A 13,728-nucleotide genomic window follows, 5' to 3' on the forward strand; every position below is an offset into this window, starting at 1 on the left:
CTGCAGCATAAATACTGGAGGCTGAGACAGGATGGGTCAGGAGACACTGTGGCCTCATCCGATGATACCCCCGGACAGGGCCAAACAGGCAGGATATAATCCCACCCACTTTGACAAAGCACATCCACACACCACTAGAGGGATATCTTCAACCACCAACCTATCATCCTGAGACAAGGCTGAGTATAGCCCACAAAGATCTCCGCCATGGCACAACCCAAGGGGGGGCGCCAACCCAGACAGGAAGACCACGTCAGTGACTCAACCCACTCAAATTACGCACCCCTCCTAGGGACGGCATGGAAGAGCACCAGTATGCCAGTGACTCAGCCCTTGTAATAGGGTTAGAGGCAGAGAATCCCATTGGAGAGAGGGGAACTGGCCAGGCAGAGACAGCAAGGGCGGTTCGTTGCTCCAGTGCCTTTCCGTTCACCTACACACTCCTGGGCCAAACTACACTCAATCATAGGACCTACTGAAGAGATGAGTCTTCAATAAAGACTTAAAGGTTGAGACCGAGTCTGCGTCTCTCGCATGGGTAGGCAGACCATTCCATAAAAATGGAGCTCTATAGGAGAAAGCCCTGCCTCCAGCTGTTTGCTTAGAAATTCTAGGGACAATTAGGAGGCCTGCGTCTTGTGACCGTAGCGTACGTGTAGGTATGTACGGCAGGACCAAATCGGAAAGATAGGTAGGAGCAAGCCCATGTAATGCTTTGTAGGTTAGCAGTAAAACCTTGAAATCAGCCCTTGCCTTAACAGGAAGCCAGTGTAGGGAGGCTAGCACTGGTGTAATATGATCAAATTTTTTGGTTCTAGTCAGGATTCTAGCAGCCGTATTTAGCACTAACTGAAGTTTATTTAGTGCTTTATCCGGGTAGCCGGAAAGTAGAGCATTGCAGTAGTCTAATCTAGAAGTAACAAAAGCATGGATACATTTTTCTGCATCATTTTTGGACAGACAATATCAGATTCTTGCAATGTTACATAAATGGAAAAAAGCTGTCCTTGAAACAGTCTTGATATGTTCGTCGTTTCTTCTAACCAATTAGAGGAGGTTTTCATAAACCAGTGTACTCTATACTGGTTGGTGACAACTCACATGGGCCGTGTTGTCTGGAGCAACCACCTGTCAATCACAACATGCGTTACCAGTTTCCTTAGGGAGACAAGAATATTGGGTAGGATTTAGACCTTACCTGTCTCTGGTCTACACTCCAGTCCAGCTGGTTTTTGAAAGCTATTGTCCAATTCATTGTTAATAAGTGTTTGTAATGCTAACGTAGTCGGACACTAGCTACCAAGATCAATTAAGTAAAATTATTTTGCAAGCTATTTTTAAGCTAGCCAGCTTGATTCTGTATGGAGCCATAACTACACTGAACAAAAATATAATCGCAACATGCAACAATTTCAAAGATTTTACTGAGTTACAGTTCATATAAGGAAATCATTCAATTGAAATAAATTCATTAGGATCTAATTCTTCGTTTGTGCAAACCCACAATTTCATCAGCTGTCCGGGTGGCTGGTCTCAGACGATCCTGCAGGTGAAGAAGCCGAATGTGGAGGTCCTGGGCAGGCGTGATTACACATGGTCTTCAGTTGTGAGGCCGGTTGGACGTATGGTAGAGAAATTAACATTAAATTATCTGGCAACAGCTCTGGTGGACATTCCTGCTGTCAGCATGGCAATTGCAGGCTCCCTTGTGCAGCATAATTACAAGATTATGTTATGTTTATGCACCAAATGGTTGTTTTATGAAATAGAGTAAGGTTCTTAGAACTCTCTCTTCCTTTCTGAGTTAACTGAGAGGAGTCTTTTGAAGCTTGGGCTGGCAACTGTTAAAGAGATGGTTTCCACTCTAGCTTCCTGCAGTTAGTCTGCTAGAGATAGCTTGAGCTGACAATGACTTGGTGATAAAAACCTAAAAGCTGGCATTCTATAGACAAGATGTGGTGTATGTAAACCGAGATAGAGATAGCCTGGAAGAGTTTAGAACAATGCCTCATCGTCTCATCATTCTGGCATCTGGGAAACTAAGCCGGGTTGGAAGTAAACAACATCCCGTGTAGATAATGTTGGGGTTCGTTTCCTTGTTCCTTGTCAATCATTGGCTCATTGGTGAAATTAGAATTTTGACAATATCTTTTATTAAATCATTCAAAAATCTTTATTAATGCAATTGCAGACAGAAGTTGACAACAGGAACATAACGCATGTTTCCGAGTAAGTTCTGAAAAATATAAAAGGTCCCAAGGTATTTTATTAACTTCTATAGGGCCAGTGGGACGATTTCGTCCCACCTACATAACAGCCAGTGGAATCCCGTGGCGCGTTATTCAAATACCTTAGAAATGCTATTACTTCAATTTCTCAAACATATGACTATTTTACACCATTTTAAAGACAAGACTCTCGTTAATCTAACCACACTGTCCGATTTCAAAAAGGCTTTACCACGAAAGCAAAACATTAGATTATGTCAGCAGAGTACCCAGACAGAAATAATCAGACACCCATTTTTCAAGCTAGCATATAATGTCACATAAACCCAAACCACAACTAAATGCAGCACTAACCTTTGATGATCTTCATCAGATGACAATCTTAGGACATTATGTTATACAATACATGCATGTTTTGTTCAATCAAGTTCATATTTATATCAAAAACCAGCTTTTTACATTAGCATGTGACGTTCAGAACTAGCATACCCCCGCAAACTTCCGGTGAATTTACTAAATTCCGATTTTAAAATAGCTTTTCGGTGAAAGCACATTTTGCAATATTCTGAGTAGATAGCCCGGCATCACAGGGCTAGCTATTTAGACACCCACCAAGTTTAGCCCTCACCAAAGTCAGATTTACTATAAGAAAAATTTTATTACCTTTGCTGTTCTTCGTCAGAATGCACTCCCAGGACTTCTACTTCAATAACAAATGTTGGTTTGGTTCAAAATAATCCATAGTTATGTTCAAATATCCTCTGTTTTGTTCGTGCGTTCAAGACACTATCCGAAGTGTAAAGAAGGGTGACGAGCACGGCGCATTTCGTGACAAAAGAATTCTAAATATTCCATTACCGTACTTCGAAGCATGTCAACCGCTGTTTAAAATAAATTTTTATGCAATTTTTCTCGTAAAAAAGCGATAATATTCCGACCGGGAAAGCGTGTTTACGTTCAAAGAGAGAGAAAATAAAAACATGGGATCCCCTCGTGCACGAGCCTCAGTCTGATGGTCCTCTGATCGGCCACTTACCAAAGGCGCTAATGTGTTTCAGCCAGCGGCTGGAATTACATCATTCAGCTTTTTCCCGGGTTCTGAGAGCCTATGGGAGCCGTAGGAAGTGTCACGTTACAGCAAAGATCCTCAGTTTTCAATAAACAGAGCCAAGAAGCTCAAGGAATGGTCAGAGAGGGCACTTCCTGTACAGAATCTTCTCAGGTTTTTGCCTGCCATATGAGTTCTGTTATACTCACAGACACCATTCAAACAGTTTTAGAAACTTTAGGGTGTTTTCTATCCAAAGCCAATAATTATATGCATATTCTAGTTTCTGGGCAGTAGTAATAACCAGATTAAATCGGGTACGTTTTTTATCCGGCCGTGTAAATACTGCCCCCTAGCCCTAACAGGTTAAACCCGAAGTCCAGCCCTTGTGATGTCACTGCATACGTCATTACCTTCTACTCATCAGACCAAGCCCATGCATACACAGCTATATAAACTTGCTAGAGAGATACAATAGTTCCAGTGTTTTCTAAGGCCTAGGCAATAAATGTCCACTCCCTAAAGTTGATTTATTGTGGAATGGCTGACTAGTCTCTTATGTCCTACACTCCCCTGCAGAGTTCTGTCATCACATTCTCAGAGGGGTCTCTTTATAAGAGGCAGAGAGACAAGAAAACAACTATGGAACAATACTAAACCTCTATAATGTATATATATATATATATATATTATATATATATATATATATATATATAGTTAATCTGTAGTCTTGGACCTTAGAAATGTAAGGAGGGCGGGGTCTTATAACCCCTCCCCATCTATTAATACAACTTAAGCATAATCAATTATTATAATAAATCAAACATTTTGTACAGCCCCTATCATGACCCCTAGGTGAACTCCTGACAATAACCAAGGTGGCTTATGGGAAGGTTTTAACCAGGCTGACTAAGTAATTTTAGGTCCTATATAACATCTGTTTTTCATTATCAGTTAAGCACTCAGCAACACACTTGGGAGTTTGGGGTCGACGGTTTCATTATACCAATAATAAATCAATATTGAATAAAGATGATTGTTTGAAGACATGACAAAGTCTCTCTCACTTGAATAGAATATTCCACCACACTCCCTCAAAACCTCTGTGACAAAACTGCACATTTTAGAGTGGCCTTTTGTTGTCCCCAGCACAAGGTGCACCTGTGTAATTATCATTCTGTTTAATCAGCTTCTTGATATGCCACACCTGTCAGGTTGATGTATTATCTCGGCAAAGGAGAAATGCTCACTAACAGGGATGTAAACAAATTTGTGCACAAAATTTGAGAGAAATAAGCTTTTTGTGCGTATGGAACATTTCTGGGATCTTTTATTTCAGCTCATGAAACATTGGACCATGTAACATATACACTGGGAGTCAGATAGCAGGTGTAGATGGTGAGTTTTAATACTGAACAGATTCAAAATAACAAACATGGGACACGTACTGAATCTGAGAGAAAAACCAATAACACCTCCTGATGACAACAGAGGGCTAAATAAATGGGAAATAATCAGGCAAGTGATGAAGTCCAGGTGTTGCAAATGATGAGGCGCAGGTGTGTGTAATGAAGCTTGCTGGGTGTGCGTAATGATGGGTTACCAGGACCGGTGGTTAGTAGACCGGAGACGTCAAGCGCCGGAGAAGACGTGACAGACCAACACTTCACATGTTACGTTTATATTTTTGTTCAGTATAGTTCAAGCAACTGTCAGCAACATTAGAATAGAAAGGTATGATTGGACTAGTGCCCAGATATCACTAATGCTACATGAGTAACAGAGAGGACAGTACAGACTTACTTTTGTTAACCTGTTAGGGCTAGGGGGCAGTATTGACACGGCTGGATAAAAAACGTACCCGATTTAATCTGGTTACCACTCCTACCCAGTAACTAGAATATGCATATACTTATTACATATGGATAGAAAACACCCTAAAGTTTCTAAAACTGTTTGAATGGTGTCTGTGAGTATAACAGAACTCAAATGGCAGGTCAAAACCTGAGAGATTCCTTTACAGGAAGTGGCCTGTCTGACCATTTCTGGAACTTCTTTGCCATCTCTATCTTTTACTAAGGATCTCTGCTCTAACGTGACACTTCCTACGTCGTCCATAGGCGCTCAGAGCCGGGGAAAAACCTGAATGTCGTCATCCCAGCCCCAGGCTGAAACACATTATCGCCTTTCTCAAGTGGACGATCAAGGGACTCTGGGCTTAGGCGCGTGACCTGACCGCCCCCGTCTTTGTGATTTTTTTCCTCTGTTTGCCGAAAAGGAGATTCCCGGTCGGAATATTATCGCTTTTCTACGAGAAAAATGGCATAAAAATTTATTTTAAACAGCGGTTGACATGCTTCGAAGTACGGTAATGGAATATTTAGAATTTTTTTGTCACGAATTGCGCCATGCGCGCGACCCTTCTTTACCATTTCGGATAGTGTCTCGAACGCACGAACAAAACGCCGCTATTCGGATATAACGATGGATTATTTTGGACCAAACCAACATTTTTTATTGAAGTAGAAGTCCTGGGAGTGCATTCTGACGAAGACAACAAAAGGTAATCAAACTTTTATAATAGTAAATATGATTATGATGAGTGCTAAACTTGCCGGGTGTCTAAATAGCTAGCCCGTGATGCCTGGGCGATGTACTTAGAATATTGCAAAATGTGCTTTCACCAAAAAGCTATTTTAAAATCGGACATATCGAGTGCATAGAGGAGGTCTGTATCTATAATTCTTAAAATAATTGTTATGCTTTTTGTGAACGTTTATCGTGAGTAATTTAGTAAAATGTTAGCGAATTCCCCGGAAGTTTGCGGGGGGTATGCTAGTTCTGAACGTCACATGCTAATGTAAAAAGCTGGTTTTTGATATAAATATGAACTTGATTGAACAAAACATGCATGTATTGTATAACATAATGTCCTAGGGTTGTCATCTGATGAAGATCATCAAAGGTTAGTGTTGCATTTAGCTGTCTTCTGGGTTTTTGTGACATTATATGCTAGCTTGAAAAATGGGTGTCTGATTATTTCTGTCTGGGTACTCTGCTGACATAATCTAATGTTTTGCTTTCGTTGTAAAGCCTTTTTGAAATCGGACAGTGTGGTTAGATTAACGAGAGTCTTGTCTTTAAATAGCTGTAAAATAGTCATATGTTTGAGAAATTGAAGTAATAGGATTTTTAAGGTTTTGAAAATCGCGCCACAGGCTTCAAGTGGCTGTTACGTAGGTGGGACGAATTCGTCCCGCCTAGCCCATAGAGGTTAAGGTTGGGACGCTTGCGATAATATTCCGACAGGGAATCTCCTTTTCGGCAAACAGAGGAAAAAATCACAAAGCCGGGGGCGGTCGGGTCACGCGCATACGCCCAGAGTCCCTTGATCGGCCACTTGAGAAAGGCGATAATGTGTTTCAGCCTGGGGCTGGAATGACGACATTCTGTTTTTTCCCGGGCTCTGAGAGCCTATGGAAGACGTGGGAAGTGTCACGTTAGAGCAGAGATCCTTAGTAAAAGATAGAGATGGAAAAGAAGTTCAAGAAATGGTCAGACAGGCCACTTCCTGTAAAGGAATCTCTCAGGTTTTGACCTGCCATTTGAGTTCTGTTATACTCACAGACACCATTCAAACAGTTTTAGAAACTTTAGGGTGTTTTCTATCCATATGTAATAAGTATATGCATATTCTAGTTACTGGGTAGGAGTGGTAACCAGATTAAATCGGGTATGTTTTTTATCCAGCCGTGTCAATACTGCCCCCTAGCCCTAACAGGTTAAGTATTAATTGAGGACCCAGGTGAGGAGGGACACGATCTTGTTGGCAGTCAGGTCCTTTGCAGCCAGTTCCTGCACCCTCACGGACACCATGTTGTGGTAGAGTTTGAAGAAGAAGCACTGCTCACTGTGGCCTTCAGCCTTGCCCATGGCGCGCTGCAGCACTATCAACAGTTGCTTGTCCAGATCATCCGACAGGCCCTGCACCTTGCCAAAGTAGTTTTGAATGAGGTTCATGTTGTTCGTGTTTATTGCTGCCCATACGGTACTGATCGTACAAGAGGTCATTCCATGAGCACTCCAGGTTCATCAGCTTGTGGAGGCCCTCCAGCAGCTTGGCTTGCTCTATCATTAACGGAGTGTCTCAGGCATTGCATAGGGAGGAGAAATATCAATACACAAATACATTGCAACTGTACAGTGTCACATCGAATGCAATGTAAGCCAACAATAATAGTTCCCAATCAAGTGGCATGTAATGGTGCAGCTGAACATACCTGAAAATATATTCTTCAGGTTCTCCACGGTTGAGGCTAGCTGATTGTGTGCCATCCCTGCATATTTTACATCCTTCAGGGTCTCAATGGTGTTGATGCTTTGCCTCCAGTCATTGCTGACTTCGCCAGGGAGTTCTGGATGTTCTTCATGTCCCCCAGGGTGTTGTGGAGCTGACAGAGGCCTGAACAGACCCCGTCTAACTGGGAGTGGATTGCAGCCTGGAAAGTGGGGACAGACAATTGTAAATGGTTTAGATAGGGTTTTACATTAATCAAAGTGCAGCACAGAATGCAGCCAATGTCAAAGCTAAATTATTTTCTACCTTTAGTCATGCTTCTACTAAAACTCCATATCTAACTGGGTGATCAATAAATCATTGGAGTTATGTCAGTTGCAAGGTTAGCGGGTGAATTAAAAAAGAAAAAATATGATTATGCTAGCTATCTAGCTGTGGCTCCACAGAGAATCAAGCTAACTAGCTAGCTTAACAATTGCTTGCAAAATAACTTTACGTAATTGATTTTGGTAGCTAGTATCAGACTACATTACAGTTACAAACTCTTAATAACAATGACTTGGACGATAGCTTTCAAAAATGTATTACAAAGAACTAAAAAGGTTGCTACCTAGCAATAAAATAAATCATTTAAAGCTGCAATATGTAAGTTTTTGGGTGACCCAAACAAATTCACATAGAAATGTGAGTTATAGATCTGTCACTCATTGAAAGCAAGTCTAAGAAGCAGTAGATCTGTTCTATGTAGACTATTTATATGCTTCCCATTCTAAAATTTTGTTTTTACGTCTTACTTTTGATTTTGTACACCAGCTTCAAACAGCTGAAAAACAATATTTGTTGGTTATGTAAAATATATTTCACAGCGGTTTAGATGGTACAATGATTCTCTATACATACTTGCTTGTTTTGTCACATAAACTGAAATTGGGGGAACTATTAGAATTTTTGCAATGAGGAAATGGCAGAGAGATTCTTCTTTGGGATTGGATTGGCGGATCGCATCCAACTTTAACCCCTGTGCGGCCTCCATCCCGTATGCGGGACGGACATCCAGCGAAAAATCCTATCGCCATTAGCATAACAAAATTTAATAAAAACATTTTTTCAATTTTTTTTCAAATTATATCGTTTTATAGATACACCTCTCCTGAATTGAACCACGTTGTCCGATTTCAAAAAGGCTTTACAGCAAAAGCAAGACATTAGATTATGTTAGAGGAGTATATCGTAAAAGTAGCCACATAGCCATTTTCCGACCAACCACATGCATCACAAATAACCAAAAAACAGCTAAATGCAGCACTAACCTTTGACAATCTTCATCAGATGACACACCTAGGACATCATGTTACACAATACATGCATTCTTTTGTTCGATAAAGTTCATATTTATATATAAAAACAGCATTTTACATCGGTGCGTAACATTGACTAACTATTTTCCCTCAAATGCATCCGATGAAACAGCGCCAATATTTACTAAATTACTATTCGAAAACATTTTTAAAATGTAATATTGTCGTTCTAAGATTTATAGATGAATATCTCTTGAAAGCACCTGTAATGCCAGATTTAAAAATAACTTTACTGGGTAATCACACTTTGCGATAAAAGGGGATGCGATACTCAGAACAATAGGCTAGCAATAGCAATAGGCTAGCCATCTTGGAACAATCGCATATCACATCTAGTCTTGTATACTATTGTCAATAATCCCTTATCTTTGATTATCTTCATCCTTAGGCACTTCCAGGAATCCCAGGTCCACAACAAATGTATTTTCGTTCGAAAAAGTTCATCCTTTATGTTCCATTAGCTTGTTGTTGTTAGCGCGTTCTGAAGGCTGCACCAAAAGTTCCGACGTGCGCGGGGCTACGCTTTCAACAAAATGCATTTTTTTCTTATTTAGGTTAGTTCAAACATGTCAAAAGTTGTATAACATAAATCTTTAGGGCCTTTTTCAACCAGAGCTCCAATAAGATTCAAGGGGGACGATTGCATTGTCTTTATAAACGTTTCGAAAGGGGAGGGTAGCCAGTGGCGCCGGCGTCATAATGATGATGGCCCTCTCCGTGTGAACACGTTCCACAGCGTGTCATTCTGTCAGTTTTCACAGTAGGAGACTCAAATCACTTTGTAAAGACTGGGGACATCTAGTGGAAGCAATAGGAAGTGCTCAATGAACCATAGCTCACGGTGTGATTAATAGGCAACGTGATGAAGTTGAGTCCACAATTCAGAATTCCACTTCCTGTTTCGATCTGTCTCGGGGTTTTGACTGCCATATGAGTTCTGTTATACTCACAGACACCATTCAAACAGTTTTAGAAACGTTAGGGTGTTTTCTATCCACAAATATTCATTATATGCATATCCTAGCTTCTGAGTTTGAGTAGTAGGCCATTTAAAATGGGCACGATTTTTTTTCAAAATGCGCTGTGGCGCCCCCTATCCTAGGCGACCGTCAAGAGGTTTTAAGGTGCATATACAGACACTTACTGTAATGGAGTGTGGGGCCAGTCACGGCCTACCTATTGTACATTAAATTCTCTTAATTAGTCCTGTTCCTCTAAGAAAGTGAAATAGAGCCCTAGACACCACTTCCCTTCCCTTTCCTCCCCCCACTACACCACCCGAACCCCAACCCCGTCCAGACTCTCTCCCCTATCTATGTCATACAGTTCACAATGGCGGAGCGATTTCTGCACCGTGCACCTTTTAAACCAGAGAAGAAGCGGAAGAGGCCCAATGAGTGTCAAATTTGGTCCCCCAAAAAATTAATGGATTATTTACCTCGTGAGTTTTATTTGATCTAATAAATGTTTCATTAAGTTGTTATGAGTGTACTGACACATGACATCCCGACAACTTTGAGAAAAAACACTTTATATCGGACTTGTGTTGAGATGCCTATGCATATACATGGCATGAGGCTAATAGCATAGCATTGAATACTGGCGGTTGACATCAACAACCCTCATTGAATATTCAAAAAAGGATTACAATAATGAGTTGTATCCACCAATCCAAAGAAATGATAGGCGGGAGCTAGACAGCCTGCCGTGCCGCTTTGTGGACAACGACTCCCATTGTTAGGGTGGAGAGACAGGGACACGTGTCTTCTCAGTATATCCATAATTTTAGTTTAAATGTACCTGCCATGACAGCTAACAGCTGGGATTCATTGGTGGACATTGACAATCAGTCTCAGCGGTAAACTGGTAAAGCATGTGGTGATTTGACAGGTGGTTGTGCCACACAACACGACCCATGTGAGCTGTCACCAACCAACCAGTGTAGAGTACGCTGGTCTATGAAAACCTAATCTAATTGGTTAGAAGATACAGGTCCCACCTCCCAGAGCTCTCTCTCTCTCCTTGTTTGCAAATCGCTGTTTGCACATCTACAAAATACTGCAGTCAAAAGCCGCGAGCATCTGTGGGTGACGTCAGTGTGTAGTGTACTGAAAAGGGGCCTTTGCCATTTGAATTTACATAGGGAGAATCTATATCCATACTCCAGTGGAGGCTGCTGAGGTGAGGACGGCTCATATTAATGGTTGGAATGGAGCGAATGGAAGGGCATCAAACACATATAAACCATGTGTTTGATGTATTTGATAACATTCCACCTATTCCACTCCACCATTACCACGAGCCACCTGCAGGAACCAACCCTATGAACCATGCCTATGTAGCGTTTTTGTGTAGCAGTATATAAGAGGACTGAAGGGACCACCCTGTCGGAGCTTGTGGCAGACTTGTACTTTGTATGTGTGTTTTTTGTAACCTCAACAGTTAACTGATAACAAAGAGTGATTCATTTAATGTTGACTTCAGGTGTCCCTGGTGTTGAATTTCCACCACAGTATGCAATTGAGATTTTACAAAGATTATGAGTATACTGACAAGATACATGTCTCGTCGCCCTAACAATGGGAGTCATTGTCCACAAAGCGGCGTGGCGGGCTGCCTAGCTCCCGCCTGTCTTTTCTTTGGATTGGTGGATACATCTCATTGTTGTAATCCTTTTTTCATTCCGGCTCTTTTCAGTGAGCCGGCTCGTTCGGCTCAGCTCACCAAAAAGAGACGGCTCTTTTGACTCCCAAACGGCTCTTTAAATATTATTTTTTTCAAGTCAAACAGTTTGCGATAGTTTGACTATGATTGGTGTCAAAACAATTCTAATTAAATTATTAAATACAATCATACTCTACCTTAACCACAATGTATTTAAAAATGTATTGGTTTGTTATTAAAAAGAATGCTATTAAACATTTGCATTTAAAGTATAACTTTTTCATGTATATAAACAAAGTGCATATAAATCTAACCATTCAAAATTAATACAATCTGAACAGCATAATAGAATATTGCACCATATCAAAGAAAAATAAATAACAATGTGCAAAACTGCAGCATCCCACTTAAAACATTAAACTGGTCCCTCTTTTCTCTCTCTTCTTTATTGCCAGCAACACACAGCAATGCTTCCTGTAGCCCTGGTGCCTGAGCCAGCTGACTGCTGGGGCTGTCCCTCCCTGCTGCGGAGGTTATTCTTTGAAGAGGCTCATCAATCGCTCTGGCATCACTAAAGGCTAACTTCTTAAACCTAGTGCAGCGGTTTCTGATAGCAAGTGATTATATTCCATTCCGTGGAACTTTCTGTCCATTGATGAACATAGGGTTTCCAAACAACTCTGTCACATGTCCTGTGGTTACATTTGCTTCTCTCTGGCGGCTGGCTGTGATTTGCTGCAGACCCTTACATAGGAGTATCATTTTTGAGGCTGTCACAAGAGAGAACAGTAACTTATTAGTTCAGGTTCATGTTTTGTCTACTGATACTACATGTTTTGTCTACTGATACTACATTCTCATCTACTGCTCTACTGTTCATATACATATTTAATACTGGATTAAATAATGATGTAGTAATAACTGCTTACTGTACCTCTCTCCACTGAGCTCCACAGTGACCTGCTCAAAGGGTTCCAGGACTCTGCACACCTCCTCCACCTCCTCCACCACCTCCCATTCCTCTTGGGTCAGAGCATCAACAGGTGCATTGACAATGGCCAGGGTAGAGATGATGGCATCCTTTGACTCAAGAAACAGCTTCAACATATAAAATGTTGAATTCCACCTTGTAGTGCAGTCTTGTTTAGGCCTCAGCTCAGGCATCCCCATCTGGCGTTGTGTAGACTTAAGTTTTTCAGCACCTACTGTGCTCCTGTGGAAGTATTCCACAGCTGCTTTCACTTTGTCCACAGTGGGCTTCATCACCTTCAGAGCATCTCTTACAATCAGGTTGATTGTGTGGGAAAGACATGGATGATGGGTCCATTTTAACATTTTCATGGCTTTGGTTATGTTAGCTGCATTGTCGCTAACACAACAGATCACTTTTCCATCTACTTGCCATTCTCTGGTCACTCTCAACAGTTCCTCTGCCAAGTTCTCTGAGGTGTGTCTGTCGCTGAACTCAAAGCAGTCCAGAAGACTGCTAGACATCGAAAAATCTTCAATGAAGTGACATGTAACTGACATGTAAGAAGTGGTTACCCTTGATGTCCAGCAGTCAGTGGTGTTGTGGAAAATGTTTTTTACATGTCCAATGGTCAATTCGATGTTGATCCAGCTTTGTGCACTCACATGGGCTCAGCCTTCATTCTGTTTACATGTGTCTAATATTTAAACTTATATCGATTATTTATTCTACTTCAAAGAGAACAGAATAGTTACTGACAATTACCAGATGACTGGTAAATCCTCCCACATAATCCTCTCTATGGAACTGTCACAGTTCCACACAACAAAAATGTCCAGGAAGGGGAGCACCTTCTGTAATGCCATTGAGGCAACCTACCTCACATTCATTTCATCAAACTTAGCTCCAGTTTCTCATTGGTGAGTTAGGACCAAACATCTCCTTGTAGATATAGTGTTAAAGCATGCGCATTTCTTACATTTACATTTTTTTTTTTACATTTTAGTCATTTAGCAGATGCTCTTATCCAGAGCGACTTACAGTAGTGAATGCATACATTTCATACAATTTCATACATTGTTTTCTGTGCTGGCCCCCCATGGGAATCGAACCCACAACCCTGGCGTTGCAAACACCATGCTCTACCAACTGAGCTACAGGGA

This window comes from Salmo salar, chromosome 27, assembly GCF_965601325.2.
Source record: "Salmo salar chromosome 27, fSalSal1, whole genome shotgun sequence".
In the NCBI taxonomy this organism is placed as follows: domain Eukaryota; kingdom Metazoa; phylum Chordata; class Actinopteri; order Salmoniformes; family Salmonidae; genus Salmo; species Salmo salar.